Genomic DNA, 26,199 nt, shown 5'->3' with positions numbered 1-26,199 from the left:
AATAGTTTTCGTTATTCTTCTTCTTTCTTTTCTCTTGATTTTACTAGAAAGCTTTCGATCTTAATCCAATTGGTTAGTTGTCTTGGAAAAGAAACTCTCCATAATTGGATCTCCTTTGAGCCTTGGAAAAGGGATGAGGAGATCATGCTAGAATTGCTTTCTCATGTTGGACCAAATTGGGATTTGGATGGATATAGTGATATATAATCCTACCAATACTTTGATTTGGAAATATATGTGGTATAATCAGTGACCAGACTTTATCTCTTCCCATGAGCAATTAAATCAAGGAATTGGGCAATTGTTCAAGCTTAGAGAGATTGGGTTGCCAAAGAATTGGGATCCAATCACTTAAGATTTCCAAGGAGATCAATGAATGCATTGATTGAGGAAGAGATGAGAATGAATTTGATCCGGAGAATGCAACATCTCCTAAGCCCAATGAATCCCCCATTTCTGATCTTACCCATTCTCTTTATTTTCTGCCATTTACTTTTCTGCTCATCTCCCAAAACCCCCCATTTACGATTCTGCAATTTACTTTATGCCATTTACATTCTGCCATTTTTTCCAGCACTTACATTTTCTGTTATTTACTCTCCTGCCATTTAACTTCCTGCAATTACTCAACTCAATTTCTGCTTAGCTCAACTAGAACATTCTTCTAATTAAAGTTTCTTGACCAATCAATCCCTGTGGGATTCGACCTCACTCTATTGTGAGTTTTTACTTGACGACAATTCGGTATACTTGCCGAAGGAAAATTTGTTGAGAGACAAGTTTCCATGCATCAAGAATCTAATGAAGAACATAGTATGAAGGAGAGATTAGGAACTCCGGTGGAAAGTAAAGAATGTGACTTTGTATTGGAACAATTGGAGGAAGCTGTAATTTTTGCAGAGGAAGAAGTGGTTGAAGACTTAGGAGATGATGAACCTCTATGGGAATCTAGAGTTGTAGAGTATTCCTCTAAGAAGTTTGAAATTGATGTTGAGGAGGGTAGTGCAGAACCTCCAAGGCATATTCCCTATGAAGAATTAGATGGAATAGATCAAGAGGCAAGTTCCCTTGGTGATGATGATCATGAATCAAGCCATCCTAGTCATGAATTTGCATCCACAAGTGAACCCCTTGCATTTGAAGAACCTTCTCTGGATGAAATTGAAAGAAACATTGAGGTAGATTTCTCTCAACCTCACATTTATGGTTTGAGTGATAGAGAAAAGATGAATGAATTCGGTGAGGAAGAGCTTGAAGGTGAAGAATCTTTTCAAAAGGTGGAAATCCTTCGGAAAGGCTGGACGAGAGTTGAATATGCTTTGTCAAGATCATTGGAGACTTCTCTACCTAGGTTGCCGTCTACTCCTTCATTTGAGTGGGTAAAACTTATTTCTATTAGCTTTACTGCGCCACTTGAGTATGGTATTCTTGAAACGGATGGCCAACTTAGGAGGCTTTGTGGAATAAAGCGTAAGAGAAGGATGTTTAGTGGTTGGAGTTGCAAATCAAGACTCATCAAGGTTGAGATTTCAAGAGCTAGACGCAAGGGTCGGACTGGAGATCAATTGGTTGGATCTAAGAGAAGAGTTTGGTACTTCATTGAGAATTCGGATTACTTGCCACCCGATTGGAACATTGATGATCAACTTAAAGATGGGTGTAGAAATAAGATTTGGGATCCCGGCATACAAGAGGATCAACTTTGAGAGCTTAAAGCTTGTGAAGAACCTCATCAAGACTTGGGGAATTCACTTGGAAATGTTGGAGCTTATTGGAAGTCCAACCGTTGGTGAAAGCTTCAAGATGAGTTCAAGCACAAGCCACCATGACAAGGAGCTCACCAAATGTCCAACTTAAGGACTTTAACTAAAAGTGCTAGGTGGGAGACACCCCACCATGATAAATTCTTCCTATTTTCTCTTTTATTTATATTGGTAATAATTTAAAACTTCATTTTTAGTTAGGTTTATTTAGTTTATATTGTGATTTCTCTTGTTTATTAATGTTTGACATTACTTTGGTAGCCTATTAATTTAAAAAAAACGGGGCTGTCACACATATGCGTCGATGCCCAAAACTGGTTCGTGCCTAAACCGTGATGGAACGGCGCAACAGCGTAGCCTGGATAGATACTTGTGCCAGGACCACGCTGGTGGGGTGCTACGCGCATAGCCAACCCCACGCGTGCGCGTCACTAACGCATACGCGTCATTTGCATTTTTTCACACCCACGCATAGGCGTGGACGACGAGTGCGCGTCGACCCAAAATTTTGATTGTCCAGTGCTACAAACAGAGAGTTGGGTTGCCACTGTGCGAGTGTTGTGCGAGGAGCACAATTCACACCCACACGTACGCGTGACTGATGCGTACGCGTCACTTTCTTATTCTGCAACCCATGGGTACGCGTGGGCGATGCTCACAGGTCGCGTCATCTTTTACTTTCTTCATCTTTCTTCTCTCCTTTCTTCTTCTTTCTTCTCTCGTTCTTCTTTCTTTCTACCTTTCTTCTTCTTCATTCTTTTCCCTTCTTATCTTTATTCACCCTCATTTTTTTCCATTTGTATACTTTCATTTATTGAATTTTAACTTTATTGACTGTTCTTACTCAACTGTTGCATATTTCGTGCATTGTTTAGGGTGCTTCTTAACTTGTTTGCTATTTAGTTGAAATGCCCTTTGCTTCTATTATTTTCTCACTCATATGCTGTAGCTACCATGTAATTAAGAACCTCATTATTACTTGGCATTAGCACACCCATATTTTATTTATTTGTATATCTTTGTTTGTGGGTTCTTCTTCTTTCTTCTTCTCTCGTTTCACGCTGGCCACCAAGAGGAAAAAGGAAAAGTTTCTAAGTAGGGCACAACAAGTCTCTCCACACAATCTTTTGAGAAAGCGCATCAGTTGTAGCCACCCGTCCACTTGCATATCTTTGCATACACCGAGGACAGTGCAATTTTTAAGTGTGGGAGGTCGATACCGACTTCCACGGGTAACTACTTCCTGTCTCAACACCAATGTTTAATGTTCCTTGTTAGATTAGCTGTTGCATTGCATAATAGTTTGCATGTGTAGTTAGTTGCTTGCATTTATGTACTACTTGGTTGAAGTGATGAATTATTTTCCAAGAAACTATTTTATAGTATTTCACTAATTTGAATTAAATTTTTGTTGAACTTGCTTGAAAAAATTTATTTTGGAACATGGTTTTAGAACTCGAGAACACACAAAACTAGTGAGATTTTGAACCTATTTGATTGGTTGCATTTTATCAACCAATACTTTATTTTGGTGTGTGTTGTTCTCTCTAAAATTGTAATCTTTGTCTTGCTTGATTCTATATTTTCATTGTTTGATGTATGCATACACTTACGTGATTGAGGCCTTGTTTCACTATAGCTCACATACCCGTATGGCCTTACCCTTTCATTATCCTTTGTAAACCAATGTTGAGCCTATTTTACCCCATTTATTCTTTATTTTAGCACATCATTAACTCTAAGCAGAAAACAATAAATATCCTTCATTTGAATCCTTGGTTAGCTTAGACTAGTGAGAAGTGTTCATGAATTAAGTGTGGGGAAGTTGGGTTTGGATATATTTGGTTTAGAAATTGGGTATTGTATATTTTTGGTGAAAATAAAAAAAAATAGTTGAGCACATATTCTTGCATTCAATACCTTAATCATATGCATTGAGAAAAACAAAAGAAAAAAAATAAAAAGAAAAAAAAGAGAAAAAAGAAAAGGAAAAAAAACAAGAGCAAATAAAAAAGGGGACCAAATGCCCAAAAGTAAATGGTGATAGCAATGCATATGTACTGTACTCAAAATTAGGATGCATGAATATGTAGTAAACATAGTTAATGGGCAATTGGATTTTGTATTCTGATTACATGGATTGTCTTAAGTTAGGTGGGAAGTTTAGGTTAATCAAGGATTCAGATTTTAGTCCACTTAACCAAATACAATCCTACCTTGACCCTAACCCCATTACAACCCTTAAAATACCTCTTGATATATGTATTTGTGCATTAAATTTTTGTTGATTGGTAGAAGAAGAGCAAGTTTTAGAAAGCAAGATTAGTAGAGAATTAAGAGAATCAAACCTTAAACACTTGAGCGATTAGAGTGAATACACTTCCAGTGAGGGTTCGATGCTCGATTCTTTGTTCCCGGCTTTCACGAGCTTTCTTCTTGCGAGTCTATTTGTACTTCATTTTATGATTTGAATTAGTGGAATCCCGTTCATATTTGTTCTTGGAGAATTTGTTTGCTTTTAACCAAGTAGGTAAAAGCATTTTGCATTTAGTTGTATTCATATAGATATGTTGCATTTCATAAGTTATACCATTCCTCTTCACTCCTTTATAGCTTCTCTTGAGCTTAGCATGAGGACATGCTAATGTTTAAGTGTGGGGAGATTGATAAAGCACTATTTTACGGTTTATTTTGTATTGAATTGAGTGGATTTCATCCATTATTCTCACACCTATGCATATAAATCGCATGTTTTACATTTTCCTTCCTGATTTTGTGCTATGATTGAAAATATGCTTCTTTAGCCTTAAATTTTCTAATTTTAATCCTCTCTTATTACCATTTGATGCCGTGAAATGTGTGTTAAGTGATTTCAGGTTTTCCAGGGCAGGAATGGCTTAGAGGATGGAAAAGAAGCATGCAAAAGTAGAAGGAACACAAGAAATTGAGATTTTGAGAATCTGGTAGCGACGCGCACGCATGGGCGACACGTACCCGTGACTAGTGCAGCAGGCATAAGACGCAGTCGCCCATGCGTGCGCGTCGCTACAAGATTCTCAAAACCTCAATTTCTTGTGTTTCTTTTACTTATGCATGCTTTTTTTCCATCCTCTAAGCTATTCCTGTCCTGGAAAACCTGAAATCACTTAACACATATATCACGGCATCGAATGGTAATAAAAGAGGATTAAAATTAGCAAATTTAAGGCCAAAAAAGCATGTTCTCAATCATAGCACAAAATCAGGAAGGAAAATGTAAAGCATGTGATTTATATGCATAAGTATGAGAATAATGGATAAAATCCACTCAATTCAATACAAAATAAACTGTAAAATAGCGGTTTATCACTTATCAATGCATAGTAAGGGATATGAGTCTTTAAAGCAAGCCTTATTTAGATTGGTGAAGTCTACGCACATTCGCCATTTTTCCGAGCTTTTCTTTACCATTACCACATTTGCTAACCAAGATGTGAAGAGGATTTCTCGGATGAAGCCTGCACTTAGTAGTTTCTGTGTCTCCTTGATGGCTGCATCTGTTTTTTCTTGCCCTAGGTGCCTTTTCTTTTGTTTCAATGGTCGAGCCCCGGGATCTAAGGCAAACTTATGGCTTATGATTTTTGGGTCTATCCCCGGCATATCGTCTCGGATGAAGAATACCAGGTACAGCTACCGCACGGCTAATCATCTGTCGGTTCTCACTAGCGTCGGAATAGGACCCTTATCCTTTTGCACAATGTCACTGCGCCCAACATTCGCAAGTTTGAAGCTTGTCACAGTCATCCCTTCCCGAATCCTACTCAGAATACCACAGACAAAGTTTAGACTTTTCGGATCTCAGGAATGGCTGCCAATTGGTTCTAGCCTATACCACGAAGATCCTAATCTCATGGACTCGGTCCGTGTATTAGAGACCCAAGAGAATATACTCTGACTGTCATCTAATGACTATATTGAACATCATGTAGACCGCTTTGTGGTTGTCAGGCACGCGGATCTTGGCTAAGCGAGTAACGAAGATAGTGGGTGATTGTCACGGGTCACCCTTTCATTCTGACTTAACTGAATTAAGTACGAGAGTATATCTTGGAGAAGAAGTAAGCATGAATTGAAAGAGAAATAATAGTACTTGCATTAATTCATAAAGAACAGCAGAGCTCCGCACCTTAATCTATGAGGTGTAGAAATTCCACCGTAGAAAATACATAAGAGAAAATAGTCTAGGCATGGCCGTGTGGCCAACCTCCAAGTCCAAGGATGATAATCTCCTAATCTCCCCATGATTACAATAGTAAAAAGTGCTATTTATACTAAACTAGCTACTAGGGATTACAGAATATTAGTAACTAAGTGCAGATAGTGCAGAAATCCACTTCAGGGGCCCACTTGGTGTGTGCTTGGACTGAGCATTGAAGCTTTCACGTGCATAGGCCATTCTTGGAGTTAAACGCTAGCTTGGGTGCTAGTTTGGGTGTTTAACTCCAGTTCTGGTGCCAGTTCTGGCGTTTTACTCCAGAAAAGGGTCTCTAGCCGGCGTTTAGACGCCAGTTTTGGCCGTTAAATCTCGGGCAAAGTATAGACTATTATATATTGCTGAAAAGCCCAAGATGTCAACTTTCCAACGTAATTAAGAGCGTGTCAATTGGGTTACTCTAGCTCCAGAAAATCTATTTCGAGTGCAGGAGGTCAGAATCCAACAGCATCTGCAGTCCTATTTCAGCCTCTGAATCAGATTTTTGCTCAGGTTCCTCAATTTCAGCCACAAAATACCTGAAATTACAGAAAAATACAAAAACTCATAGTAAAGTCCAGAAATATGATTTTTGCATAAAAACTAATAAAAATATAACAAAAAGTAACTAAAATATATTAAAAACTATGTAAAAACAATGCCAAAAGGGTATAAATTTTCTGCTCATCACAACACCAAACTTAAACTGTTGCTTGTCCCCAAGCAACTAAAAGAAAAATTAGGATAAAAAGAAGAGAAAATACAATAAATTCCAAAATTATCAATGAAGATTAGTTTTAATTAGATGAGTGGGACTAGTGGCTTTTTGCTTCTGAATAGTTTTGGCATCTCACTTTATCCTTTGAAGTTCAGAATGATTGGCATCCATAGAAACTCAGAATTCAGATAGTGTTATTGATTTTCTTAGTTCAGTATGTTGATTCTTGAACACAGGTACTTTATAAGTCTTGGTCGTGACCCTAAGCATTTTGTTTTCCAGTATTACCACCGGATACATAAATACCACAAACACATAACTGGGTGAACCTTTTCAGATTGTGACTCAGATTTGCTAGAGTCCCCAGTTAGAGGTGCCCAGAGCTCTTAAGCACACTCTTTTTGCTTTGGACCACGACTTTAACCGCTCAGTCTCAAGCTTTTCACTTGACACCTTCACGCCACAAGCACATGGTTAGGGACAGCTTGATTTAGCCGCTTAGGCCAGAATTTTATTCCTTTGGGCCCTCTAATCCATTAATGCTCAAAGCCTTGGATCCTTTTTGCCCTTGCCTTTTAGTTTAAAGGGTTACTGGCTTTTTCTGCTTGCTTTTTTCTTTATTTTTTGCATTTTTTTGCAAGCTTTGTGTTTTTTACTACTTTTTCTTACTTCAAGATTCAATTTTATGATTTTTCAGATTATCAATAACATTTCTCTTTTTTCATTATTCTTTCAAGAGCTAACAATTTTAACATTCATAAACTTCACTATAAAAAATATGCATTGTTCAAGAATTCATTCAGAAAACAAAAAGTATTGCCACCACATCAAAATAATTAAACTAATTTCAAGATAGAATTCAAAATTCATGCACTTCTTGTTCTTTTGCAAATAAAAACATTTTTCATTTAAGAAAGGTGAAGGATTTATAGGACATTCATAGCTTTAAGACATAGACACTAGACACTAATGATCATGTAATAAAGACACAAACATAGACAAAACATAAAGCATAGAAACCGAAAAACAGAAAAATAAGAACAAGAAAATTAAAGAACGGGTCCACCTTAGTGACGGCGGCTAGTTCTTCCTCTTGAAGATCTTATGGATTGCTTGAGCTCCTCTATGTCTCTTCCTTGCCTTTGTTGCTCCTCTCTTATGGCCTTTTGGTCCTCTCTGATTTCATGGAGGACAATGTTGTGCTCTTGGTTCTCCATCCTTAGTTGCCCCATGTTGGAACTCAATTCTCCTAAAGAGGTGTTGAGTTGCTCCCAATAGTTGTGTGGAAGAAAATGCATCCCTTGAGGCATCTCAGGGGTTTCTTGATGAGGGACTTCCTCAAGCTCTTGTTGAGGTCCATGAGTGGGCTCTCTTGTTTGCTCCATCCTCTTTTTAGTGATGGGCTTGTTCTCTTCAATATGGATGTCTTCCTCTATGACAATTTCAGCTGAATTGCATAGGTTACAGATGAGATGAGGGAAGGCTAATCTTGCCAAAATAGAGGGCTTGTCTGCCACCTTGTAGAGTTCTAGAGGTATGATCTCATGAACTTCTACTTCCTCTCCAATCATGATACTATGGATCATAATAGCTCGGTCTATTGTAACTTCAAACCGGTTGCTAGTGGGAATGATAGAATGTTGGATAAACTCCAACCATCCCCTAGCCACAGGTTTGAGGTCAAGCCTTCTTATTTGAACCGGCTTGCCTCTAGAGTCTTTCTTCCATTGAGCTCCTTCTACACAGATGTCCATGAGGACTTGGTCCAACCTTTGATCAAAGTTGACCCTTCTAGTGAAAGGATGAGGATCTCCTTGCATCATTGGAAAGTTAAATGCCAACCTCACATTTTTCAGACTGAAATCCAAGTATTTCCCCCGAACCATTGTGAGCCAATTCCTTGGGTTTGGGTTCACACTTTGATCATGGTTCTTAGTGATCCATGTATTAGCATAGAACTCTTGAACCATTAAGATTCTGACTTGTTGGATGGGGTTGGTGATAGCTTCCCAACCTCTTTTCCGACCCTCACGTCAGATCTCCGGATATTCACTCTTTTTGAGCATAAAGGGGACTTCGGAAATCACCCTTTTCTTAGCCACAACTTCATAGTAGTGGTCTTGATGGACCTTTGAGATGAATCTCTCCATCTCCCATGACTCAGAGGTGGAAGCAATTGCCTTCCCTTTCTTCTTTCTAGAGGTTTCTCCGGCCTTAGGTGTCATTAATGGTAATGGAAAAACAAAAAGCAGAGCCTTTTTCCCACACCAAACTTAAAAGGTTTTCTCGTCATCGAGCAAAAGAAGAAAGAAAGGAGTAGAAGAAGAAGAAATGGAGGAGATGGAGGAGTGTGTTGGTTTCGGCCAAGGGGGTAGTAGTGTGTATGATGTGTGAAATTGAAGGTGGTGAGGAGGGTAGGATTTGATAGGTGAATGGTGTTTGGGTAAGAGGTTTTAATGTGATTGGTCAAGGGTATTTGGGAAAGAGTGTTATGGAGAGGTGTGAAGAGGAGAGAGAGTGAGTTGGGATAGGTGGGGATCCTATGGAGTCCACAGATCCTGAGGTGTCAAGGAATTCTGCTCCCTGCACCATTCTGGCATTTAAATGCCCTCTATGTGCCATTTCTGGCGTTTAACACCCACCAGACACCCTTTTCTGGCGTTAAATGCCAGTCTGTCTGCCATTCCTGGCGTTTAATGCCAGGCAAACACCAGACACCCTTTTTTGGCATTAAACGCCAGTCTGCCTGCCATTTCTGGTGTTTAACGCCTAGAATGCCGCCAGACTGGGCGTTAAATGCCCATTCTGCTATCCTTACTGGCGTTTAAACGCCAATAAGTCTGTCCTCCATAGTGTGCTATTTTTGATGCTGTTTTTGATTTTGCTTTAATTTTGCAGCTGTTTTTATGACTTCACATGATCATCAACCTAAAGAAAACATAACATGACAATGGAAAACAAATGTCTATAAATAAATATAATTAAATAACATTGGGTTGCCTCCCAATAAGCGCTTCTTTAATGTCAATAGCTTGACAGTGAGCTCTTAGAGAGCTTCACAGAGACTCAGAGCTTAATGGTGGCCTCCCAACACCAAACTTAGAAGTTGAGTGTAGGGGCTCTGTTTGACTCTGTATTGAGAGAAGCTTTTCATGCTTTCTCTCCATGGTTACAGAAGAAGATCCTTGAGCCTTAAACACAAGGTAGTCCTCATTCAATTGAAGGACTAACTCTCCTCTGTCCACATCAATCATAGCTCTTGCTGTGGCTAGGAAGGGTCTTCCAAGGATGATAGATTCATCCTCTTCCTTTCCAGTGTCTAGGATTACGAAGTCAGCAGGGATGTACAGGCCTTCAACCTTCACTAAGACATCCTCTACAAGTTCATAAGCTTGTTTCATTGATTTGTCTGCCATCTCTAATGAGATTCTTGCAGCTTGTACCTCAAAGATCCCTAGTTTCTCCATCACAGAGAGTGGCATGAGGTTTATACTTGACCACGGGTCACAGAGAGCCTTCTCAAAGGTCATGGTGCATATGGTACAGGGTATTAAGAATTTTTCGAGATCCGGTTTCTTCTTAGGTAATTTTAGTTGAACCAAGGCATTCAGTTCATTGATGAGCAATGGAGGTTCTTCCTCCCAAGTCTCATTACCAAATAACTTAGCATTCAGCTTCATGATTGCTCCTAGATACTGAGCAACTTGCTCTTCAATAATATCTTCATCTTCTTCAGAGGAAGAATACTCATCAGAGCTCATGAATGGCAACAGTAAGTTCATTGGAATCTCTATGGTCTCTGTATGAGCCTCAGATTCCTTTGGTTCCTCAATAGGGAACTCCTTAATGGTCAGTGGACGTCCAGCAAGGTCTTCCTCACTGGAAATCACTGCCTCTTCCTCCTCTATAGGTTCGGCCATGGTGGGTATATTGATGGCCTTGCACTCTCTCTTTGGATTCTCTTTTGTATTGCTTGGGAGATTATTAGGATAGATTTCAGTAACTCTTTTACTCAGCTGACCCACTTGTGCCTCTAAATTTCTAATGGAGGACCATGTTTCAGTCATGAAACTGAGAGTGGTCTTAGATAGATCAAAGACTATGGTTGCTAAGTCAGAGAGGCTCTGCTTAGAATTCTCTGTCTGTTGTTCATAAGATGATGGAAAAGGCTTGCTATTGCCAAACCTATTTCTCCCACCATTATTATTAAAGCCTTATTGAGGCTTCTGTTGATCCTTCCATAAGAAGTTAGGATGATTCCTCCATGAAGGATTATAGGTGTTTCCATAGGATTCTCCCATGTAATTCACCTCTTCCATTGCAGGATTCTCAGGGTCATAAGATTCTTCTTCAGAGGAAGCTTCTTTAGCACTGCCAGATGCAGCTTGCATTCCAGTCAAATTCTGAGAAATCATATTGACTTGCTGAGTCAATATTTTGTTCTGAGCTAATATGGCATTCAGAGTATCAATCTCAAGAACTCCTTTCTTTTGAGTCATCCCATTATTCATAATATTTCTTTCAGAAGTATACATGAACTGGTTATTTGCAACTATTTCAATGAGTTCTTGGGCTTCTGCAGGTGTTTTCTTCAGATGAAGAAATCCACCAACAGAGTGGTCCAATGACATCTTGGAAAATTCAGACAGACCATCACAGAATATACATAAGATGCTCCATTCTAAAAGCATGTCAGAAGGACACCTTTTGATCAATTTCTTGTATCTTTCCCAAGCTTCATAGAGGGATTCACCTTCCTTCTGTCTGAAGGTTTGGACTTCCACTCTAAGCTTGCTCAACTTTTGAGGTGGAAAGAATTTGGCCAAGAAAGCATTGACCAACTTTTCCCAAGAGTTCAGGCTTTCTTTAGGTTGTGAGTCCAACCATATCCTAGCTCTGTCTCTTATAGCAAAGGGGAAAAGCATAAGTCTGTAGACCTCGGGATTAACCCCATTGGTCTTAACAGTGTCACAGATTTGTAAGAATTTAGCTAAAAATTGATGAGGATCTTCCAATGGAAGTCCATGAAACTTGCAATTTTGCTGGCTTAGAGAAACTAATTGAGGCTTAAGCTCAAAGTTGTTTGCTCCAATTGCAGGAATTGAGATGCTTCTTCCATAGAAGTCGGAAGTTGGTGCAGTAAAGTCACCAAGCACTTTCCTAGCATCTCCACCATTGTTATTGGGTTCGGCTGTCATGTCTTCTTCTTTTTCGAAAATTTCTGTAAGGTCCTCTCCAAAGTGTTGTGCTTTAGCTTCTCTTAGCTTCCTCTTCAGAGTCCTTTCAGGTTCAGGATCAGCTTCAACAAGAATGTTCTTATCCTTATTCCTGCTCATATAAAAAAGAAGAGAACAAAGAGAGAAGAAGAATCCTCTATGTCACAGTATAGAGATTCTTTTATGTGAGTAGAAGAATAGAAGAATAGAAGAATGAGGTAGAGAGGGAATAAAAAGAATTCGAACACAGAGAGAGGGAGATGGTTCGAATTTTTAAGAAGAGGGATGTTAGTGAATAAATAGAATAAATAGAAAGAGATGAGAGAGAATGAGTATTCGAATATTAATTAAAATAAAATAAAAATATTTTTATTTTTATTTTAATTATAAATTAGAATTCGAAATTTAAGAAAAGAAATAAAATAAAATTAGAAATTAAAACAATTAGTTAATTAAAAAGAATTTTGAAAAAGTGGTTAGTTGTTTTCAAAAATTAGAGAGAGAGAAAAGTAGTTAGGTGGTTTTGAAAAGGATAAGAAATAGTAAACTTTTTAAAATCAAAACAAACAAGTCAAGTGGTTAGTTGAAAAATATTTGAAAATAAATTTTGAAAAGATAAGAAGTTAGAAAAAGATTTTAAAATTAAGTTTTGAAAAAGATATGATTGAAATTTATTTTGAAAAGGATTTGAAAAAGAAATTTAAAAAGATTTGATTTTAAAAATTAAAGTTGATGACTTGACTAACAAGAAACTAAAAGATATGATTCTAGAATTTAAAGATTGAACCTTTCTTAATAGGAAAGTAACAAACTTGAAATTTTTGAATCAAAACATTAATTGTTAGTAAAGTTTTCGAAAACATGAGATAAAATTAAGAAAAAGATTTTGAAAATTTATTTTGAAGAATTTTCGAAAAACATGAAAGAAAAATGAAAAAGATTTGATTTTGAAATAGATTTGAAAAGATAGAATTTTTAAATTGAGATTTTAGCTTGACTAACAAAAAACAACTAAATTTTAAAAATTTTGCTAAGTCAACCCAAAATTTCGAAATTTATGAGTAAAATAAGGGAAAGATATTATTTTTTATTTTTTTGAATTAATGAAGAAAGAGAAAAACAATAAAATGACACAAGACATAAGAATTTAAGATTAAAACAAATAATGCAAGCAAGAACACTTTGAATGTCAAGATGAACACCAAGAACACTTTGAAGATCATGATGAACATCAAGAACATATTTTTGAAAATTTTTAAGAAAAGAAAGACATGCAAGACACCAAACTTAAAAATTTTTAAACTTTAGACACTAATAACTCGAAATTGCATATGAAAAACAAGAAAAGACACAAAACAAGACAAATTAAAGATCAAACAAGAAAAATCATCAAGAACAACTTGAAGATCAAAGAAGAACATAATGATGAATTTTCGAAAATCTAAGAAAAATTAAAAACATGCAGTTGACACCAAACTTAAAATTTGACACTAGACTCAAACAAGAAACACAAAATATTTTTTTTTGTTTTTTATGATTTTATTAATTTTTTTTGTATATTTTTTAAAATTATTTTGGAAAAAGAAAATAAAGAAATTTAAAAATTTTAATAAGAATTCCAGGATTCGTGCAATGTTAGTCTAAAGCTTTGGTCCAAAAGAATTAGACATGGCCAAATGGCCGGCCAGGCTTTAGCATAGATATAGACATGTCCTTTCTAAAATGGAAAGTGGAAACCTCAGTCCAAAAGATTAGACATGGCTTAACAGCCAGCCAGGTTTCAACATATCTCATGAAGCTCTAGAATTCATTCTTAAAAATTTTTGAATTTTTCGAAAACTATAAAGAATTTTTTTTGTTTTTTTTAAAAAATAAAAATAAAAAGCTTAAACATAAAATAAAATTACTAATCTAAGCAACAAGATGAACCGTCAGTTGTCCAAACTCGAACAATCCCCGGCAACGGCGCCAAAAACTTGGTGCACGAAATTGTGATTCACACTTTTCACAACTCCGCACAACTAACCAGCAAGTGCATTGGGCGTCCAAGTAATACCTTACGTGAGTAAGGGTCGATCCCACAGAGATTGTCGGCTTGAAGCAAGCTATGGTCATCTTGTAAATCTTAGTCAGGCGGATTCAATTGGTTATGAGGTTTTGATAATTAAAAGATAAATAAAACATAAAATAAAATAGAGATACTTATGTAATTCATTGGTGGGAATTTCAGATAAGCGTTTGGAGATGCTTTGGTTCTTCTGAACTTCTACTTTCCTATTGCCTTCTTCCAATCATGTGTGCTACCTTCCATGGCAAGCTGTGTGATCCTCTCGGATGAAAAATACCAGGTACGATCTCTGCACGGCTAATCAACTGTCAGATTTCTCGTCTCGGATGAAAAATACCAGGTACAGCTACCGCACGGCTAATCATCTGTCGGTTCTCACTAGCGTCGGAATAGGACCCTTATCATTTTGCACACTGTCACTGTGCCCAACATTCGCAAGTTTGAAGCTCGTCACAGTCATCCCTTCCCAGATCCTACTCGAAATACCACAGACAAGGTTTAGACTTTCCGGATCTCAGGAATGGATGCCAATTGGTTCTAGCCTATACCACGAAGATCCTAATCTCACGGACTCGGTCCGTGTATTAGAGACCCAAGAGAATATACTCCGGCTGTCATCCAACGACTACGTTGAACATCATGTAGACCACTTTGTGGTTGTCAGGCACGCGGATCTTGGCTAAGCGAGTAACAAAGATAGTGGGTGATTGTCACGGGTCACCCCTTCATTCTGATTTAACTAAATTAAGTACAAGAGTATATCTTGGAGAAGAAGTAAGCATGAATTGAAAGAGAAACAATAGTACTTGCATTAATTCATGAAGAACAGCAGAGCTCCGCACCTTAATCTATGAGGTGTAGAAACTCCACCATAGAAAATACATAAGAGAAAATAGTCTAGGAATGGCCGTGTGGCCAGCCTCCAAGTCCAAGGATGATAATCGCCTAATCTTCCCATGAATACAATAGTAAAAAGTGCTATTTATACTAAGTTAGCTACTAGGGATTACAAAAAATAAGTAACTAAGTGCAGATAGTGCAGAAATCCACTTCCGAGGCCCACTTGGTGTGTGCTTGAGCTGAGCATTGAAGCTTTCACATGCATAAGCCATTCTTGGAGTTAAACGCTAGCTTGGATGCCAGTTTGGGCGTTTAACTCCAGTTCTGGTGCCAGTTCTGGCGTTTTACTCCAAAAAAGGGGTCTCTGGCCGGCGTTTAGACGCCAGTTTGGGCCATCAAATCTCGAGAAAAGTATGGACTATTATATATTTCTGGAAAGCCCAAGATGTCTTCTTTCCAACGCAATTGAGAGCTCACCAATTGGGATTTTATAGCTCCAGAAAATCCATTTCGAGTGTAGGAGGGTCAGAATCCAACAACATCTACATTCCTTTTTCAGCCTCTGAATCAGATTTTTACTCAGGTCCCTCAATTTCAGTCAGAAAATACCTGAAATTACAGAAAAACACACAAACTCATAGTAAAGTCTAGAAATGTGATTTTTTCATTAAAACTAATAAAAATATAATAAAAAGTAACTAAATCATATTAAAAATTATGTAAAAACAATGCCAAAAAAGGTATAAATTATCCGCTCATCAGGGTCATACTTTCATTCCATCCTAGATTCATAAAGATCAAGAACAACAATACATCATAGAATGGAATCAAATATATATTAAAGTAAATAAGTAATAATATTAATCCACAAGAATGAGCAGAGCTCCTATCCTTAACCTAGGAGGTTTAGCCACTCATATTTTACAGAAAATAAAGTGTTATACGTTTTGAGAGGCTGAAGATCCTGAACATGGGTGATCTTTTCCTATATATACTAATCTAATAATAAAAAATTATAAAAATGAAAGAAACTAAGCAGAATGGTGCGAAAATCCACTTCTGGGCCCACTTGGTGAGTGTTTGGGCTGAGCTGGCATTTAGCTTGGAAGAGTGGGCGTTGAATGCCCACTAGGGAGTGTCCACGCTGCTTCCTTGCTCCCTTAGTGGAGTTGAATGCCAGTTTTGGGCATTCAACGCTGGCCTTGGTCCTTTTAGGGCGTTGAACGCCAGAAAGGAGGTAAGTTGGGCGTTCAACGCCCATTTTAGGCATTCATTTCCAAAGAAAGGTATAGACTATTATATATTGCTGGAAAGCTCTGGAAGTTAGCTTTCCAAATTGAACCTCTGTAGCTCAAGAAATGCTCGTTTGAATGCATGGAGGTCAGAATCTGACAGCGTCTGCTATCATTTGTTTGCCTCTGAATCAGACTTTGCCAAAACTTGTCATTTTCACCCAAAAATCACCTAAAATCATAAGAAAAATACAAAAGCTCAAAGTAGTATCCAAAATGTGAATTTTGCACTAAAACCTACTAAAACATACTAAAACTTGATAAAATGTACTAAAAACACTCAAAAAATGAACCTAAAAAGGGTATGAAATATCCGCTCATCATAACACCAAACTTAAACTGTTGCTTGTCCTCAAGCAACCAAAAATAAAATAGGACAATTGGAAGAGGAAAATACAATAGGTCTCAGAGTTGTCAATGAGGCTCAGTTCCAAATATTGAATAGGGATATTAGCTCTTTACTTCTGAATAGTTTTGGCATCTCACTTTCCTTTGAAGCTCAAAGTATTGGCATCCCTTGGAACTATAATCCGGATGATATTATTGATTCTCTTCTTTAAGCTATTCTTGATTCTTGAACACAGCTTCTTTTAGTGCTTTGCACTTTTTTAAGCCTAGCCGTGACTCTAAGCATTTTATTTTTCCGTATTACCACTGGATACACAAATGCCACAGGCACTTAACTGAGGGAACCCTTTGGATTTGAATTTAGCTTTGCTTAAATTCCCAGACAGTGGTGCCCAGAGTTCTTAAGCATACTCTTTAGCTTTTAGATCATGACTTTAACTGCTTAGTCTCAAGCTTTTTTTTTTTCTTGACACCTTCACACCACAAGCATTTAGTTAGGGATGACGTCTCAATTGAGCTTTTTAGGCCATTTTTTGATCCTCCTAACCATTGATGCTCAAAGTCTTGGATCCTTGCTCTTTTCTTTTTCTTTTGAGTTTTTTATTTTTTTCTTCTACTTTTCTTTTTCTTTTAGCTGCTTTTTCTTGCTTCAAGTATAAATATTTTTTTTATTTTTCAGAGAATCAATAATACTTTTCTAAATTCACTATTCTTCAAGAGCCAATATACTCAACTTCAATATCAATTATGCACTGTTAACTCGTACATTCAGAAGGTAAATGCAAGGCCACCACATCAAACTAATTGGAATAACTTATGATATAACTCGAAACTTATGTATCGCACTATTCCTTTTCAAATAAAATTTTTCTCTTAAGCAAGGTGAGGGATACATTGGATATCTTATAACCAAAACAAAACAAGAATGTAAAACTAGAAAAGAACAAAATGCTAAACGTGATCATGAACATAGAAGAGAAAACAGACAATAAATTAGAGTACAATGAAAACAGAGTTAAAACAGATAGAGAGATAATGGGACTCAACAACCTTAGTGATGGTGGCTGCTGCTTTCCCTGGAGAATCCCATGGAGCGTTTGAGCTCCTCTATGTCCCGTCCCTGTTTTAGCTGTTCCTCCATCAACCTTCTCTGATCTTCTCTTATCTCCTAAAGGGTAGTGGCGTGCTCCTGGTGTTCCACTCTCAACTGATCCACACTTGAACTCAGCTCTTTTATTGAGGTATTCAGTTGATCCTAATAGTCTCGGGGAGGAAAGTACATCCCTTGAGGCATCTCAGAGATTTTTGGTGGAGGCGGTTGCACAGGTTCCTGCTGTGGGTCATATGCAGGCTCTCTCACACGCTCCATCTTCCTCTTTGTGATGGGCTTTTCCATCTCTATGAGGGTATCTCCAGCTATGCCAATTCCAGCTGAATTACATAGGAGATGTATGAGGTGTGGAAATGCTAACCTCGCTTGGGTGGAGGTCTTTTCAGCCATCTTGTACAATTCTTGAGGTATTACCTCATGTACTTCCACCTCATTCCCGAGCATAATGCAATGAATCATTATTGCTCGGTCAATGATAACCTCAAATCGGTTACTTGTGGGGATAATGGAGCGTTGGATAAACTCCAACCATCCTCTAGCCATGGGCTTGAGGTCAAACCTACCCAGTTGGTAGGGCTTGCCTTGTGCGTCTCTTCTCTACTGTGCTCCTTTCACACAGATGTCCGCAAAGACTTGATCCAGTCATTGGTCGGAGTTGACTCTTCTAGTGTAAGAGTGTGGATCACCTAGCATTTGTGGTAACTGTAGCGCCACTCTCACACTTTTTGGGCTAAAGTCCAGTAGTTGCTCCCTCACCATGGTGCATCAGTTCATGGGCTTTGGGTTCACACTTATATCATGATTTTTGGTGACCCAAGAATTGGCAAAGAATTCTTGCACCATTAGTGTTTCGACCTCTGAAACAAGGTTGGTCAGAATTTCCCAATCCCTTCTCCAGATTTCTTGTTGGATCTCCGGATGCTCCCCTTGTTTGAGCTTAAAGGGGACTTCAGGAATCAACTTTTTGTGCTTTACCACATCATAGAAGTGATCGTGGTGCACCTTGGTAAGGAATCTCCATGATTCCCAAGGTTCGAAAGTAGAAGCAGGAGCCTTTTCCTTCCTCTTTCTTAAGGCTTCGCCGGCCTTTGGTGCCATATTTAGGAATGGAGGGCAAAAAGTAGAGCTTTTCCAACACCAAACTTAATATGTTTGCTTGTTCTCGAGCAAATAATAACAAAAGAGGATTGGAGTAGAATAAAGAGGGAAAAGATAGAGATATAGGGGGAAGAAAGCTTCGGCCAAGTGGGGAAGATAGGAAAAAGAAGAGTGTGGAAAGTGTATAGGGTAAGAGGGAGAGAGTGTTTAGGAGGTGTGTGTATGAAGGGGTGTATGAGGAGGAATTTATAGGGTTGGTAGGGTTTATGGTTCGGCAATAGGGGGGAAAATGTGGGGGGGGGGGGGAGGTTTGAATTTGAAATGGGTGGGGTTGTGGGAAATTGAATGATGGGATTTATGATCGGTTTTGGGAAGAGGGAAAGGTGATTGTGTTTGGGGAGGAGACAAAGTAGGGTGTGGGTTTCAAGGTTTGAAAAAGTAGGAGAGAGAAGGAAAGGTGGGGTAGGTGGGGTTTGTGTGGGACCTATTGGCTTGAAAAGCCTTGAATCTTCGAGTTCCCTACCCCCTACTTGGCATTCAATGCCAGGAATGAGTGTTGAACGGCCACTGGGGGCCAAAAAGTTGGTCCTGGCTGTTCCATATGGGGCATTGAACGCCCAGACTGCTCCTTGTCTGGCGTTCAACGCTAGTAATGTATCCATGAGGGGCATTGAACGCCCTGGTCCTATTCTGGTGTTCAACGCCTGTGATGTCTCCCTTAGGGGCGTTGAACGCCCAGGCTGGTCCCTGTCTGGCGTTCAACACCAGTAATTCCTCCTCAATGGGCATTGAATGCCTAGAGGGGATTGATAAACCACTATTTTATGGTTTATTCTGGATTGAATTGAGTGGATTTTTTCAACTATTCTCATACTTATCCATATAAATTGCATGCTTTTGTGAATCCTTCCTAATTTGTACTTGAGAATGAAAACGTTCTTCCTAGGCCTTAAAATTACTAATTTTTTATTCTCTCTTATTTCCAATTGATGCCGTGATGCGTTCGTTGAGTGATCTCAGGGTTATAGGGCAGGAATGTCATGGAGAATGAAGAGGAAGCATGCAAAAGTGAAAGGAACACAAAGAACTAAAGATTTGAGAAGCTGGTTCCGGTGCGTACGCCTGGTTGACGCGTGCGCGTAACCAAGAGCATCATCCACCGATGCGTATGCATGACTGACGGATACGTGTGACCTTGTGCAAAGTTTGACGACGCGTATGCGTGGCTAACGCGTACACGTGACAAGTGTCACGTGCCTCACTTAAGTGAATACGCTGGGGGTGATTTCAGAGCTCAATTTCTGGCCCAGTTTTCAGCCCAGTCTGCAGATTAGAGGCTGGGAGTGACGGAGGATGAGAGAGATCACCATTCATACATTGCACACTAGTTTTAGATAGATGTAGAATGCTAGAGAGAGTGGCTCTCTCCTCTCTCTAGATTTTAGGGTTCTTATTTCAATTTCTTCTTAGATCTAAATTTTAATCTTGCTTCAATTTAGTTTTCCTTTACTTTTATTTGTTCTGGAATTTTAGCTTGTCCACTTCTCTTGTTAATTTATTTATTTTGCCAATTTAGTTTATGAACTCTCTTGTCAATTTCAATTTTCTTTCAATGCAATTTTATGTTTCCATGTCTTTTTATGCTTACCTTAGTTGCTATTGTTAATTTCTTGCTTATGTTAGTTATAGCTTTCATTAATTCTTGCATTTCATGATATTTGCTTTTATTGCATTCTAGGTGTTTGATGAAATGTTTCTTTTAGTTAGGAGTTAGATTTTCCTATTTTTGGCTTGGGTTGGTTCCTTGGGTGACCTTGAATTCCTAATGTCCAAGTGATTGATAATTGGTGTCCATTGACACTAGTCTTCACTAATTCAATTAGTGAGTGACTAGGACTTATGGATTAGGATTGATGAAGCTCATTTGATTTTCCTTCAACTGTTAGGGGATGACTAAATGGGATTGATCCTTGCAATTATCATATTGTGGTTAGTAACAAGGATAGTGATCCTTAACCATCAACCTTTGCCAAGACCTTTTACCATTTGAGTTTTCTTTCCCTTTGTTTGTTAATTGTCATTTATTTTCTTGTTATTTACATTTCTTGTCAATCACTATCTCAACCCCAAATTTCCCCTTAGAGCCAATAATAGAGCACGTCATTGCAATTCCTAGAGAGACGACCCGAGGTTTATATACTTTGGTTTATTTTTATTGGGTTTGTACTTGTGACAAACAAATTAAACTTTGATTGAGGATTATTTGTTGGTTTGGAACTATACTTGCAACGGAATTATTTTTGTGAAATTCCGAACCGACATTTATCCCTTTATCAGGGATCAGGGAATGGGTCTTCTTAGCTCTTGGATGGGCATTGGATGCCCAGCTTCCTCCTTGTCTGGCATTCAACGCCAGCAAGGGACTCTCCCCAGGGTGTTTTGTGTTTAGTCCTATATGTTTTTGTCTCTGTTCTAAGTACTGCACATGATCACAAACGTCAAAAAGCAGAGAAAATTCTATAATATAAGATCAAACTAAAACAAATGAAAAGAAATTAAAGGTATTATGCTAATGGTTAGGTTGCCTCCCAACAAGAGATTCTTTATCGTCATTAAATTAACGAACAGATCCATTACGGAGGTAGGTAGGGGCTCAGATCTTCACCCCTCACAGTGAACTTTCTTCCTATGCTCTCATGAATGAGCTCCACATGCTCTAGAGACAGGATCCGATTCACAGTATATGGAATGATTAGACTCTTAGTGAAGACAACTCTCATGCCAGGTGAGAGACCTTCAGTGGGGATCTTCTTGTCCCTCTAGCCTTTAGGTACCTTCCTTCTTAGTGCATGATGATGGTTGCCCAACACCAAACTTAGAATTAGTGTTTGGGGGCTCTGTATAACTTTGTATTGAGAGAGAAGGCTGAAACACTACGTGCTACACAATGGTACCTCCTTTGTCAGAGGGAGACTGAAGGTTGGGGATCTTAAACCTGATATGATCCTCCCACAACTGCAGGACTAGCTCTCCCTTTTCCACATCTATCAAGGCCTTTGTAGTAGCAAGGAAAGGCCTTCCAAGAATGGTGGAGTCATCTCTGTCCTCCCCAGTGTCTAGGATCATGAAATCAGCTGGAAGGTAAAGGTCTTCAACTTTTACAAGGACATCTTCCACTATGCCAAAAGCCCTTTTCAAGGACTTGTCTGCCATCTCTAATGAGATCTTGGTAGGCTGCACCTCTTGAATTCCCAACCTCTTCATCATAGAGAGAGGCATGAGGTTGATGTTTGAGCCAAGGTCACATAATGCCTTCTCAAAGGTAATGGTCCCTATAGTGCAGGGAATCAGGAAGCTTCCGGGATCTGGCAGCTTTTGAGGGAGCTTCTTCTGGACTAAGGCACTGCATTCCTTTGTCTACACCACAGTCTCATCTCCCTTTAAGGCCTTCAAACACACTATGGAAGGGGGTTCCTTCTCCAATTCCTCTGCCTGAGAGGAATTGGCCTTTAGCTTCTTGAGGATTGCCAGGAATCGAGCAATTTGCTCCTCCTTAGGCTCCTCTCTCTGCAAAGGGACGTGCAAGGTGACATTCCTAACCTCCTCATGAGCTCTGATTTCCTTGAGCTCCTCAACATCAGGCTCCTTGACAAACCACTATTTTATGGTTTATATTGTGCTGATTTGAGTGGTTTTTATCAATTCTTTGCTAACTTATTCATATAAATGGCATGGTTTTACAATTCCTTCCTAATTCTGTAATATAGTTGAAAACATGTTTCCTAAGCCTTTAAACTGTCAATTTTAATTATCCTTTATTACCATTCGATGCCGTGATCCGTATGTTGAGTGCTTTCAGGATTTATAGGACAGGAATATCTTAGAGGATGGAAAGGAAACATGTAAAAGTGGAAGGAACGTGAAAAATGAAGTTTTGAGAAGCTGGCAGCGACGCGCACGCATGGGCGACGCGTACGCGTGACAAGGAATTTCACCAAACGACATGCACACATGACTGACGCGTACGTGTGACATGCGTCACATGCAGAAAGTTGCAGAAAGCGCTGGGGTGATTTCTAGGCTCCTTTTGGCCCAGTTTCTTGCCCGAAAAATATAGAATAAGAGCTACAGAATGGGGGAAATAGATACAACATTCATTCATTCATCAATTCATAACAATTTAGGTTTTAAATGTTCTTTTAATTTAGTTTCTCTTCTACTTTTATTTATTCTAGCATTATAGTTTATTTATTTTCCCAATTTGGTTTATGAACTCCGTGTTAGATTTGATTTCTTTATTTAATGTAATTTGAGGTATTTCATATTTATGATTTTAATTTAGCTTTTTACATTCTTAGCTTTGGTTGAGTAATTGGAGACTCTTTAGTTATCAAACTCCTTTGTTGATTGTTAATTGAAAGTTGCTGGTTGATTTGGATCCCTCTAAAGCTAGTCTTTCCTTAGGAGTTGACTAGGACTTGAGGAATCAAATTGATTAGTCCACTTGACTTTCCTTTATTTAGTAAGAGTTAACTAAGTGGGAGCAATGAACAATTCTCATCACAATTAATAAGGATAACTAGGAGAGGACGTCTGATTCTCATACCTTGCCAAGAGTTTTCTTAATTATTAAATTACTTTCTTGCAATTTACTTTTCTTGTTCCTTATTCAAAAAACCCTAAAAAGATAATCTTCAATAACCAATAATAAGTACACATCCCTGCAATTCCTTGAGAGACGACCCGAGGTTTCAAAAATTTGTTCTTAATGTTCATCTTGATCTTCAAGTTGTTCTTCGCGTTCATCTTGACCTTCAAGCTGTTCTTAGTTGTTTTCTTCGTTTTGATCTAAAAATTTGAAATTTGGTGTCATTTTATTGTTTTTCTCTTTCCTCATTAAATTCAAAAATATTTTTTATTAATTTTTTTTCAAAAAAAAAAATTTTTCAGATTTTTATTTTTAAAATTTTTATCTTATCTTATCTTATTTCAAAAATCAAATTTCAAAATTTAAATTTCAAAATTTTCAAAATTTAAATAACCTTTTAATTTAAATTTGTTTGTATTTTCATTTTTAATTTTTATTTTGCTACTATGAACTCTCACCCCTTTGGCTATGAGTCTGGTTACAATTATGTTGTAGGAAGAAGAAATTACAATGAGAACAGGCATCAAGGTTGGAACAATCAAAGATGGGAGGAGCCACAAGGATTTGATCAACCCTCATGGCAACAATCACCTCCAGTGGACTATCAACAATCACCACCATATGCCTATGAACCCTTTCCTCAACATGACTTTGGACCACCATACTCATAAGCCCCTTTCCACCATTCACCTCCATATGACCCTAACCCACATCCACCATACCAACCACCTTATGAACCAAATGAACTATACATAGATCCACCCCAAACCACCATGGAGAAAGCACTTGCCAATCTAAACTCTACTATACAAGCTCTCGTCGCCCAAATCAGACCACTAAATACCTTCAACAATCAACCCTCAAGCTCTAGTGCACTTCCTTTTCAACCACAGAATGATCTCTCCATCCCATCACCACCATCCATGGAAGAGCACCCACATCCATCAATCCAAGAGCAACATGATCCCAATGATGCTATTGACATAGAACAAGAGAGAAGGGATCATCTTCGCGAATCCATACTTCATAAGGAGCTAGAGGAGGCCCTAAAGGTGAAGGTAGTTGTCATGGAAAGCAAATCATCAAGGATGAGTATGATTTTATATTAAAACTACTGGACAAAGCAGTAATTATTAAAGAGGAAAAAGTGGTTGAAGACTTGCGAGATGCTGAACCTCCATGGGAAAGTCAAGACATAGAGCCTCCTTCCAAGACGGTTGCATTTGATGTTGAGGAGGGTGTACAACCTCCAAGGCATACCCTGGTTGAAGACTTGGAAGAGGTTGAAATTGAAGAAGCTTACAAGGAGGTGGAAGTTGTCAGAGAAGAGCACAAGGGAGTGGAGCTTGAAATTTCATTAGAAATACCTCCCCCTAAGTTACCATCATCCTTCACAACATTCAAGTGGGTAAAATTCATATCCCTTAGCTTTCTAATTCCACTTGAATATGGGCTACTAGAGACGGATGGTCAACTTAGAGCTCTTTGTGGCATAGAGAGTAAGAGGAAGATGGTTAGTGGTTGGAGTTGTCCAACAAGGTTCAACATGGTTGCATACTTAAAGTTTAAATGCAAAGGTTGGTGTAAAGCTCAACTGAATGGGTCTAGGACACTGTTTGGTAGCTACAGTGAGAATTCAAATTACTTATCACCCAGTTGGAAAAATACAGATCCCGACATGGATGGGTGTAAAAGCAAGATTTGGGATCCTGGAATCTGCTCTGACACTTGTTACCCCAGGAGCCTAAGAATCTGTTTGAAGCTTCTTAAGGGCTTTACATGCTTAGTTTGGGACCCCGGAGGTTACTGGAACTACAAACATTGGTGGGGATTCCTGGATGAATACAAGCATAAGCCACCATAACAGGGAGCTCACCAAATGTCCAACTTAAGGACTCTAACTAAAAGTGCTAGGTGGGAGACAACCCACCACGGTATGATCGTTCCTTCTTCATTTTTTATTTAGTTTTATTTGTTTTCAAGTTTTATTTTATTATATTGAACCTGGAGTTTTGCATCACATTCATATTAACACTGCATTCAATATTTTTTTTCAGATTATAAAAAAAAAGGATTTTCGCACGCGACGCGACAGCGTCGCCGACGCGTCCGCGTCGTATGTGCGTTGTGAAGAAAAGAAAGTAAACAGAAAGTCACGCGAAAGCATGGCTGGAGGCGCGCTAATGGCACAAACTGATCCACGCGACCGTGTCGCCGATGCGGCCGCGTCATTTGAAAAATAGCCTCCCCACGCATCCGCGTCACCCACGCGAACGCGTGGCTCTATGGAATCGACGTAAATGGGTGTATGGCAGAAAGTTGAGCTGGAGTTGGGCTGGACCTGTGCTAGTAGCACAAGCCCTGCCACGCGAACGCGTCACCCACGCGTCTGCGTCATATTGGAAATAAGGCCACCCGCGCGATCGCGTCGACCACGCGACCGCGTCACCCTGGATTTTGGCAATACTAAGTTTTGAACAGAGAGTTGTGCGACCGCGAGGCTGCACTCGCGCCACTAGCACAAATCAAGTCACGCGATCACGTGCCTCACGCGTCCATGTCACCCAACCTTATCGCGCACCACGCGACCGCGTCGCCAGCGTCGCACAACCTATCCAGATTAGTGCCAATTTTCTTATCTTTTCTTTTCTAATCCTTATTTCTTCCTTTTCTCTCCTTTCTCACTTTCTTTTTCTTCTTCTCATCCTTTTTCCCTCTCATTTTATTTTATTTAATTTATTTGCATACTTTCATTCATTGCATTATTTTCATTGGTATTTGAAATTTATTTGGGTCATTATTTTTATATATTTTTGGATTATTAAAATGATTTGACAATTATATATTACTTTTTAAAGGGTTGCTT

General features: G+C 38.7%; 1 non-coding gene across 1 annotated transcript; it reads left to right on the top strand.

Moving 5' to 3' along the window:
• The first annotated feature begins 11,397 nt into the window (after positions 1-11,397).
• Positions 11,398-11,505, top strand: LOC112738481 (small nucleolar RNA R71). Its single transcript, XR_003169440.1, has one exon. It is a non-coding gene; the product is annotated as a small nucleolar RNA R71 (small nucleolar RNA).
• Positions 11,506-26,199: the final 14,694 nt, after the last annotated feature.

This window comes from Arachis hypogaea, chromosome 13, assembly GCF_003086295.3.
Source record: "Arachis hypogaea cultivar Tifrunner chromosome 13, arahy.Tifrunner.gnm2.J5K5, whole genome shotgun sequence".
Classification (NCBI taxonomy): Eukaryota; Viridiplantae; Streptophyta; class Magnoliopsida; order Fabales; family Fabaceae; genus Arachis; species Arachis hypogaea.
This window is presented reverse-complemented; position numbering and strand designations above follow the sequence as displayed.